Raw genomic sequence first — 8,898 nt, forward strand, 5'->3', positions numbered from 1 at the left:
CCCAAACCCTAATTTGAAACACTAGTTTGAAACCCTAAAACTAATCTAAAACCCTAGTTTGAAACCCTAAGCCTAATTTAAAACCCCTGTTTTGAAAACCTAACCCTAATGTAAAACCTTTGTTTGAAACCCTAACCCTAATGTAAAACCCTTGTTTGAAACCCTAACCCTAATTTTAAACCCTAGTTTGAAACCCTAACCCTTATATAAAACCCTAGTTTGAAAACCTAACCCTAATGTAAAACCCTAGTTTGTAACCCTAACCCTAATGTAAAACCCTAGTTTGAAACCCTTACCTTAATGTAAAACCCTAGTTTGAAACCCTAACCCTAATGTAAAACCCTAGTTTGAAACCCCAAACCTAATTTGAAACCATAGTTTGAAACCCTAACCCTAATTTAAAACCCTAGTTTGTAACCCAAATCCTAATGTAAAACCTCAATTTGAAACCCAAACCCTAATTTGAAACCCTATTTTGAAACCCTAACCCTAATGTAAAACCCTAGTTTGAAACCCTAACCGAAATGTAAAACCCTAGTCTGCAACCCTAACCCTAATGTAAAACCCTAGTTTGAAACCCTAACCCTAATTTGAAACCCTAGTTTGAAACCCTAACGCTAATGTAAAACCCTAGTTTGAAACCCTAACCCTAATTTGTAACTCTAGTTTGAAACCCTAACCCTAATGTTAAACCCTAGTTTGAAACCCTAACCCTAATGTAAAACCCTAGTTTGAAACCCTAACCCTAATTTGAAACCCTAGTTTGAAACCCTAACCCTAATGTAAAACCCTAGTTTGAAACCCTAACCCTAATGTAAAACCCTAGTTTGTAACCCCAAACCTAATTTGAAACCATAGCTTGAAACACTAACAATAATGTAAAACCCTAGTTTGTAACCCTAATCCTAATGTAAAACCTCAATTTGAAACCCAAACCCTAATTTGAAACCCTAGTTTGAAACCTAAAACTAATGTAAAACCCTAGTTTGAAACCCTAACCCTAATTTAAAACCCCTTTTTTGAAACCCTAACCCTAATGTAAAACCCTTGTTTGAAACCCTAACCCTAATGTAAAACCCTTGTTTGAAACCCTTACCCTAATTTGAAACCCTAGTTTGAAACCCTAACCCTAATGATAAACCCTAGTTTGAAACCCTAACCCTAATTTGAAACCCTAGTTTAAAAACCCTAACCCTAATAGTAAACCCTTGTTTGAAACCCTAACCAAAATGTAAAACCCTAGTTTGAAACCCTAACCCTAATGTAAAACCCTAGTTTGAAACCCTAACCCTAATGATAAACCCTAGTTTAAAACCCTAACCCTAATTTGAAACCCTAGTTTGAAACCCTAACCCTAATGTTAAACCCTAGTTTGAAACCCTAACCCTAATGTAAAACCCTAGTTTGAAACCCTAACCCTAATTTGAAACCCTAGTTTGAAACCCTAACCCTAATGTAAAACCCTAGTTTGAAACCCCAAACCTAATTTGAAACCATAGTTTGAAACACTAACAATAATGTAAAACCCTAGTTTGTAACCCTAATCCTAATGTAAAACCTCAATTTGAAACCCAAACCCGAATTTTAAACACTAGTTTGAAACCCTAAAACTAATCTAAAACCCTAGTTTGAAACCCTAAGCCTAATTTAAAACCCCTGTTTTGAAAACCTAACCCTAATGTAAAACCTTTGTTTGAAACCCTAACCCTAATGTAAAACCCTTGTTTGAAACCCTAACCCTAATTTTAAACCCTAGTTTGAAACCCTAACCCTAATATAAAACCCTAGTTTGAAAGCCTAACCCTAATGTTAAACCCTAGTTTGAAACCCTAACCCTAATGTAAAACCCTAGTTTGAAAACCTAGCCCTAATGTAAAACCCTAGTTTGTAACCCTAACCCTAATGTAAAACCCTAGTTTGAAACCCTTACCTTAATGTAAAACCCTAGTTTGAAACCCTAACCCTAATGTAAAACCCTAGTTTGAAGCACTACCCCTAATGTAAAACCCTAGTTTGAAACCCTAACCCTAATGTAAAACCCTAGTTTGAAACCCCAAACCTAATTTGAAACCATAGTTTGAAACCCTAACCCTAATTTAAAACCCTAGTTTGGAACACAAATCCTAATGTAAAACCTCAATTTGAAACCCAAACCCTAATTTGAAACCCTAGTTTGAAACCCTAAACCTAATGTAATACCCTATTTTGAAACCCTAACCCTAATGTAAAACCCTAGTTTGAAACCCTAACCCTAATTTGAAACCCTAGTTTGAAACCCTAACCGAAATGTAAAACCCTAGTTTGCAACCCTAACCCTAATGTAAAACCCTAGTTTGAAACCCTAACCCTAATTTGAAACCCTAGTTTGAAACCCTAACGCTAATGTAAAACCCTAGTTTGAAACCCTAACCCTAATTTGAAACTCTAGTTTGAAACCCTAACCCTAATGTTAAACCTGAGTTTGAAACCCTAACCCTAATGTAAAACCTTAGTTTGAAACCCTAACTCTAATTTGAAACCCTAGTTTGAAACCCTAACCCTAATGTAAAACCCTAGTTTGAAACCCTAACCCTAATGTAAAACCCTAGTTTGAAACCCCAAACCTAATTTGAAACCATAGTTTGAAACACTAGCAATAATGTAAAACCCTAGTTTGTAACCCTAATCCTAATGTAAAACCTCAATTTGAAACCCAAACCCTAATTTGAAACCCTAGTTTGAAACTTAAAACTAATGTAAAACCCTAGTTTGAAACCCTAACCCTAATTTAAAACCCCTGTTTTGAAACCCTAACCCTAATGTAAAACCCTTGTTTGAAACCCTAACCCTAATGTAAAACCCTTGTTTGAAACCCTTACCCTAATTTGAAACCCTAGTTTGAAACCCTAACCCTAATGATAAACCCTAGTTTGAAACCCTAACCCTAATTTGAAACCCTAGTTTAAAAACCCTAACCCTAATAGTAAACCCTTGTTTGAAACCCTAACCAAAATGCAAAACCGTAGTTTGAAACCCTAACCCTACTGTAAAACCCTAGTTTGAAACCCTAACCCTAATGATAAACCCTAGTTTAAAACCCTAACCCTAATTTGAAACCCTAGTTTGAAACCCTAACCCTAATGTTAAACCCTAGTTTGAAACCCTAACCCTAATGTAAAACCCTAGTTTGAAACCCTAACCATAATGTAAAACCCTAGTTTGAAACCCTAACCCTAATGTAAAACACTAGTTTGAAACCCTAACCCTAATTTGAAACCCTTGTTTGAAACCCTAACCCTAATGTAAAACCCTAGTTTGAAACCCTAACCCTAATGTAAAACCCTAGTTTGAAACCCCAAACCTAATTTGAAACCATAGTTTGAAACACTAACAATAATGTAAAACCCTAGTTTGTAACCCTAATCCTAATGTAAAACCTCAATTTGAAACCCAAACCCTAATTTGAAACACTAGTTTGAAACCCTAAAACTAATCTAAAACCCTAGTTTGAAACCCTAAGCCTAATTTAAAACCCCTGTTTTGAAAACCTAACCCTAATGTAAAACCTTTGTTTGAAACCCTAACCCTAATGTAAAACCCTTGTTTGAAACCCTAACCCTAATTTTAAACCCTAGTTTGAAACCCTAACCCTAATATAAAACCCTAGTTTGAAACCCTAACCCTAATGTTAAACCCTAGTTTGAAACCCTAACCCTAATGTAAAACCCTAGTTTGAAAACCTAAACCTAATGTAAAACCCTAGTTTGAAACCCCAAACCTAATTTGAAACCATAGTTTGAAACACTAACAATAATGTAAAACCCTAGTTTGTCACCCTAATCCTAATGTAAAACCCTAGTTTGAAACCCTAACCCTAATTTGAAACCCTAGTTTGAAACCCTAACCCTAATGTAAAACCCTAGTTTGAAAACCTAACCCTAATGTAAAACCCTAGTTTGAAACCCCAAACCTAATTTGAAACCATAGTTTGAAACACTAACAATAATGTAAAACCCTAGTTTGTAACCCTAATCCTAATGTAAAACCTCAATTTGAAACCCAAACCCTAATTTGAAACACTAGTTTGAAACCCTAAAACTAATGTAATACCCTATTTTGAAAACCTAACCCTAATGTAAAAACCTTGTTTGAAACCCTAACCCTAATTTGAAACCCTAGTTTGAAACCCTAACCGAAATGTAAAACCCTAGTTTGCAACCCTAACCCTAATGTAAAACCCTAGTTTGAAACCCTAACCCTAATTTGAAACCCTAGTTTGAAACCCTAACGCTAATGTAAAACCCTAGTTTGAAACCCTAACCCTAATTTGAAACTCTAGTTTGAAACCCTAACCCTAATGTTAAACCCTAGTTTGAAACCCTAACCCTAATGTAAAACCCTAGTTTGAAACCCTAACCCTAATTTGAAACCATAGTTTGAAACCCTAACCCTAATGTAAAACCCTAGTTTGAAACCCCAAACCTAATTTGAAACCATAGTTTGAAACACTAACAATAATGTAAAACCCTAGTTTGTAACCCTAATCCTAATGTAAAACCTCAATTTGAAACCCAAACCCTAATTTGAAACCCTAGTTTGAAACCTAAAACTAATGTAAAACCCTAGTTTGAAACCCTAACCCTAATTTAAAACCCCTGTTTTGAAACCCTAACCCTAATGTAAAACCCTTGTTTGAAACCCTAACCCTAATGTAAAACCCTTGTTTGAAACCCTTACCCTAATTTGAAACCCTAGTTTGAAACCCTAACCCTAATGATAAACCCTAGTTTGAAACCCTAACCCTAATTTGAAACCCTAGTTTAAAAACCCTAACCCTAATAGTAAACCCTTGTTTGAAACCCTAACCAAAATGCAAAACCCTAGTTTGAAACCCTAACCCTAATGTAAAACCCTAGTTTGAAACCCTAACCCTAATGATAAACCCTAGTTTAAAACCCTAACCCTAATTTGAAACCCTAGTTTGAAACCCTAACCCTAATGTTAAACACTAGTTTGAAACCCTAACCCTAATGTAAAACCCTAGTTTGAAACCCTAACCCTAATTTGAAACCCTAGTTTGAAACCCTAACCCTAATGTAAAACCCTAGTTTGAAACCCTAACCCTAATTTGAAACCCTAGTTTGAAACCCTAACCCTAATGTAAAACCCTAGTTTGAAACCCTAACCCTAATGTAAAACCCTAGTTTGAAACCCCAAACCTAATTTGAAACCATAGTTTGAAACACTAACAATAATGTAAAACCCTAGTTTGTAACCCTAATCCTAATGTAAAACCTCAATTTGAAACCCAAACCCTAATTTGAAACACTAGTTTGAAACCCTAAAACTAATCTAAAACCCTTGTTTGAAACCCTAAGCCTAATTTAAAACCCCTGTTTTGAAAACCTAACCCTAATGTAAAACCTTTGTTTGAAACCCTTAACCTAATGTAAAACCCTTGTTTGAAACCCTAACCCTAATTTTAAACCCTAGTTTGAAACCCTAACCCTAATATAAAACCCTAGTTTGAAAACCTAACCCTAATGTAAAACCCTAGTTTGTAACCCTAACCCTAATGTAAAACCCTAGTTTGAAACCCTTACCTTAATGTAAAACCCTAGTTTGAAACCCTAACCCTAATGTAAAACCCTAGTTTGAAACCCCAAACCTAATTTGAAACCATAGTTTGAAACCCTAACCCTAATTTAAAACCCTAGTTTGTAACCCAAATCCTAATGTAAAACCTCAATTTGAAACCCAAACCCTAATTTGAAACCCTATTTTGAAACCCTAACCCTAATGTAAAACCCTAGTTTGAAACCCTAACCGAAATGTAAAACCCTAGTCTGCAACCCTAACCCTAATGTAAAACCCTAGTTTGAAACCCTAACCCTAATTTGAAACCCTAGTTTGAAACCCTAACGCTAATGTAAAACCCTAGTTTGAAACCCTAACCCTAATTTGTAACTCTAGTTTGAAACCCTAACCCTAATGTTAAACCCTAGTTTGAAACCCTAACCCTAATGTAAAACCCTAGTTTGAAACCCTAACCCTAATTTGAAACCCTAGTTTGAAACCCTAACCCTAATGTAAAACCCTAGTTTGAAACCCTAACCCTAATGTAAAACCCTAGTTTGTAACCCCAAACCTAATTTGAAACCATAGTTTGAAACACTAACAATAATGTAAAACCCTAGTTTGTAACCCTAATCCTAATGTAAAACCTCAATTTGAAACCCAAACCCTAATTTGAAACCCTAGTTTGAAACCTAAAACTAATGTAAAACCCTAGTTTGAAACCCTAACCCTAATTTAAAACCCCTTTTTTGAAACCCTAACCCTAATGTAAAACCCTTGTTTGAAACCCTAACCCTAATGTAAAACCCTTGTTTGAAACCCTTACCCTAATTTGAAACCCTAGTTTGAAACCCTAACCCTAATGATAAACCCTAGTTTGAAACCCTAACCCTAATTTGAAACCCTAGTTTAAAAACCCTAACCCTAATAGTAAACCCTTGTTTGAAACCCTAACCAAAATGTAAAACACTAGTTTGAAACCCTAACCCTAATGTAAAACCCTAGTTTGAAACCCTAACCCTAATGATAAACCCTAGTTTAAAACCCTAACCCTAATTTGAAACCCTAGTTTGAAACCCTAACCCTAATGTTAAACCCTAGTTTGAAACCCTAACCCTAATGTAAAACCCTAGTTTGAAACCCTAACCCTAATTTGAAACCCTAGTTTGAAACCCTAACCCTAATGTAAAACCCTAGTTTGAAACCCTAACCCTAATGTAAAACCCTAGTTTGAAACCCCAAACCTAATTTGAAACCATAGTTTGAAACACTAACAATAATGTAAAACCCTAGTTTGTAACCCTAATCCTAATGTAAAACCTCAATTTGAAACCCAAACCCTAATTTGAAACACTAGTTTGAAACCCTAAAACTAATCTAAAACCCTAGTTTGAAACCCTAAGCCTAATTTAAAACCCCTGTTTTGAAAACCTAACCCTAATGTAAAACCTTTGTTTGAAACCCTAACCCTAATGTAAAACCCTTGTTTGAAACCCTAACCCTAATTTTAAACCCTAGTTTGAAACCCTAACCCTAATATAAAACCCTAGTTTGAAACCCTAACCCTAATGTTAAACCCTAGTTTGAAACCCTAACCCTAATGTAAAACCCTAGTTTGAAAACCTAACCCTAATGTAAAACCCTAGTTTGTAACCCTAACCCTAATGTAAAACCCTAGTTTGAAACCCTTACCTTAATGTAAAACCCTAGTTTGAAACCCTAACCCTAATGTAAAACCCTAGTTTGAAGCACTAACCCTAATGTATAACCCTAGTTTGAAACCCTAACCCTAATGTAAAACCCTAGTTTGAAACCCCAAATCTAATTTGAAACCATAGTTTGAAACCCTAACCCTAATTTAAAACCCTAGTTTGGAACACAAATCCTAATGTAAAACCTCAATTTGAAACCCAAACCCTAATTTGAAACCCTAGTTTGAAACCCTAAACCTAATGTAATACCCTATTTTGAAACCCTAACCCTAATGTAAAACCCTAGTTTGAAACCCTAACCCTAATTTGAAACCCTAGTTTCAAACCCTAACCGAAATGTAAAACCTTTGTTTGAAACACTAACCCTAATGTAAAACCCTTGTTTGAAACCCTAACCCTAATTTTAAACCCTAGTTTGAAACCCTAACCCTAATATAAAACCCTAGTTTGAAACCCTAACCCTAATGTTAAACCCTAGTTTGAAAACCTAACCCTAATGTAAAACCCTAGTTTGAAACCCTAACCCTAATGTAAAACCCTAGTTTGTAACCCTAACCCTAATGTAAAACCCTAGTTTGAAACCCTAACCCTAATGTAAAACCCTAGTTTGTAACCCTAACCCTAATGTAAAAACCCTAGTTTGAAACCCTTACCTTAATGTAAAACCCTAGTTTGAAACCCTAACCCTAATGTAAAACCCTAGTTTGAAGCACTAACCCTAATGTAAAACCCTAGTTTGAAACCCTAACCCTAATGTGAAACCCTAGTTTGTAACCCTAACCCTAATGTAAAACCCTAGTTTGAAACCCTAACCCTAATGTAAAACCCTAGTTTGTAACCCTAACCCTAATTTGAAACCCTAGTTTGAAACCCTAAACCTAATGTAATACCCTATTTTGAAACCCTAACCCTAATGTAAAACCCTAGTTTGAAACCCTAACCCTAATTTGAAACCCTAGTTTGAAACCCTAACCGAAATGTAAAACCCTAGTTTGCAACCCTAACCCTAATGTAAAACCCTAGTTTGAAACCCTAACCCTAATTTGAAACCCTAGTTTGAAACCCTAACCGTAATGTAAAACCCTAGTTTGAAACCCTAAACCTAATGTAAAACCCTAGTTTGAAACCCCAAACCTAATTTGAAACCATAGTTTGAAACACTAACAATAATGTAAAACCCTAGTTTGTAACCCTAATCCTAATGTAAAACCCTTGTTTGAAACCCTAACCCTAATTTGAAACCCTAGTTTGAAACCCTAACCCTAATATAAAACCCTATTTTGAAACCCTAACCATATTGTTAAACCCTAGTTTGAAACCCTAACCCTAATGTAAAACCCTAGTTTGAAACCCTAACCCTAATGTAAAACCCTAGTTTGTAACCCTAACCCTAATGTAAAACCCTAGTTTGAAACCTTTACCTTAATGTAAAACCCTAGTTTGAAACCCTAACCCTAATGTAAAACCCTAGTTTGAAGCACTAACCCTAATGTAAAACCCTAGTTTAAAACCCTAACCCTAATGTAAAACCCTAGTTTGAAACCCCAAACCTAATTTGAAACCATAGTTTGAAACCCTAACCCTAATTTAAAACCCTAGTTTGAAACCCTAATCCTAATGTAAAACCTCA

The sequence above is a fragment of the Vanacampus margaritifer genome, unplaced genomic scaffold, assembly GCF_051991255.1.
Source record: "Vanacampus margaritifer isolate UIUO_Vmar unplaced genomic scaffold, RoL_Vmar_1.0 HiC_scaffold_21, whole genome shotgun sequence".
Taxonomy (NCBI): Eukaryota; Metazoa; Chordata; class Actinopteri; order Syngnathiformes; family Syngnathidae; genus Vanacampus; species Vanacampus margaritifer.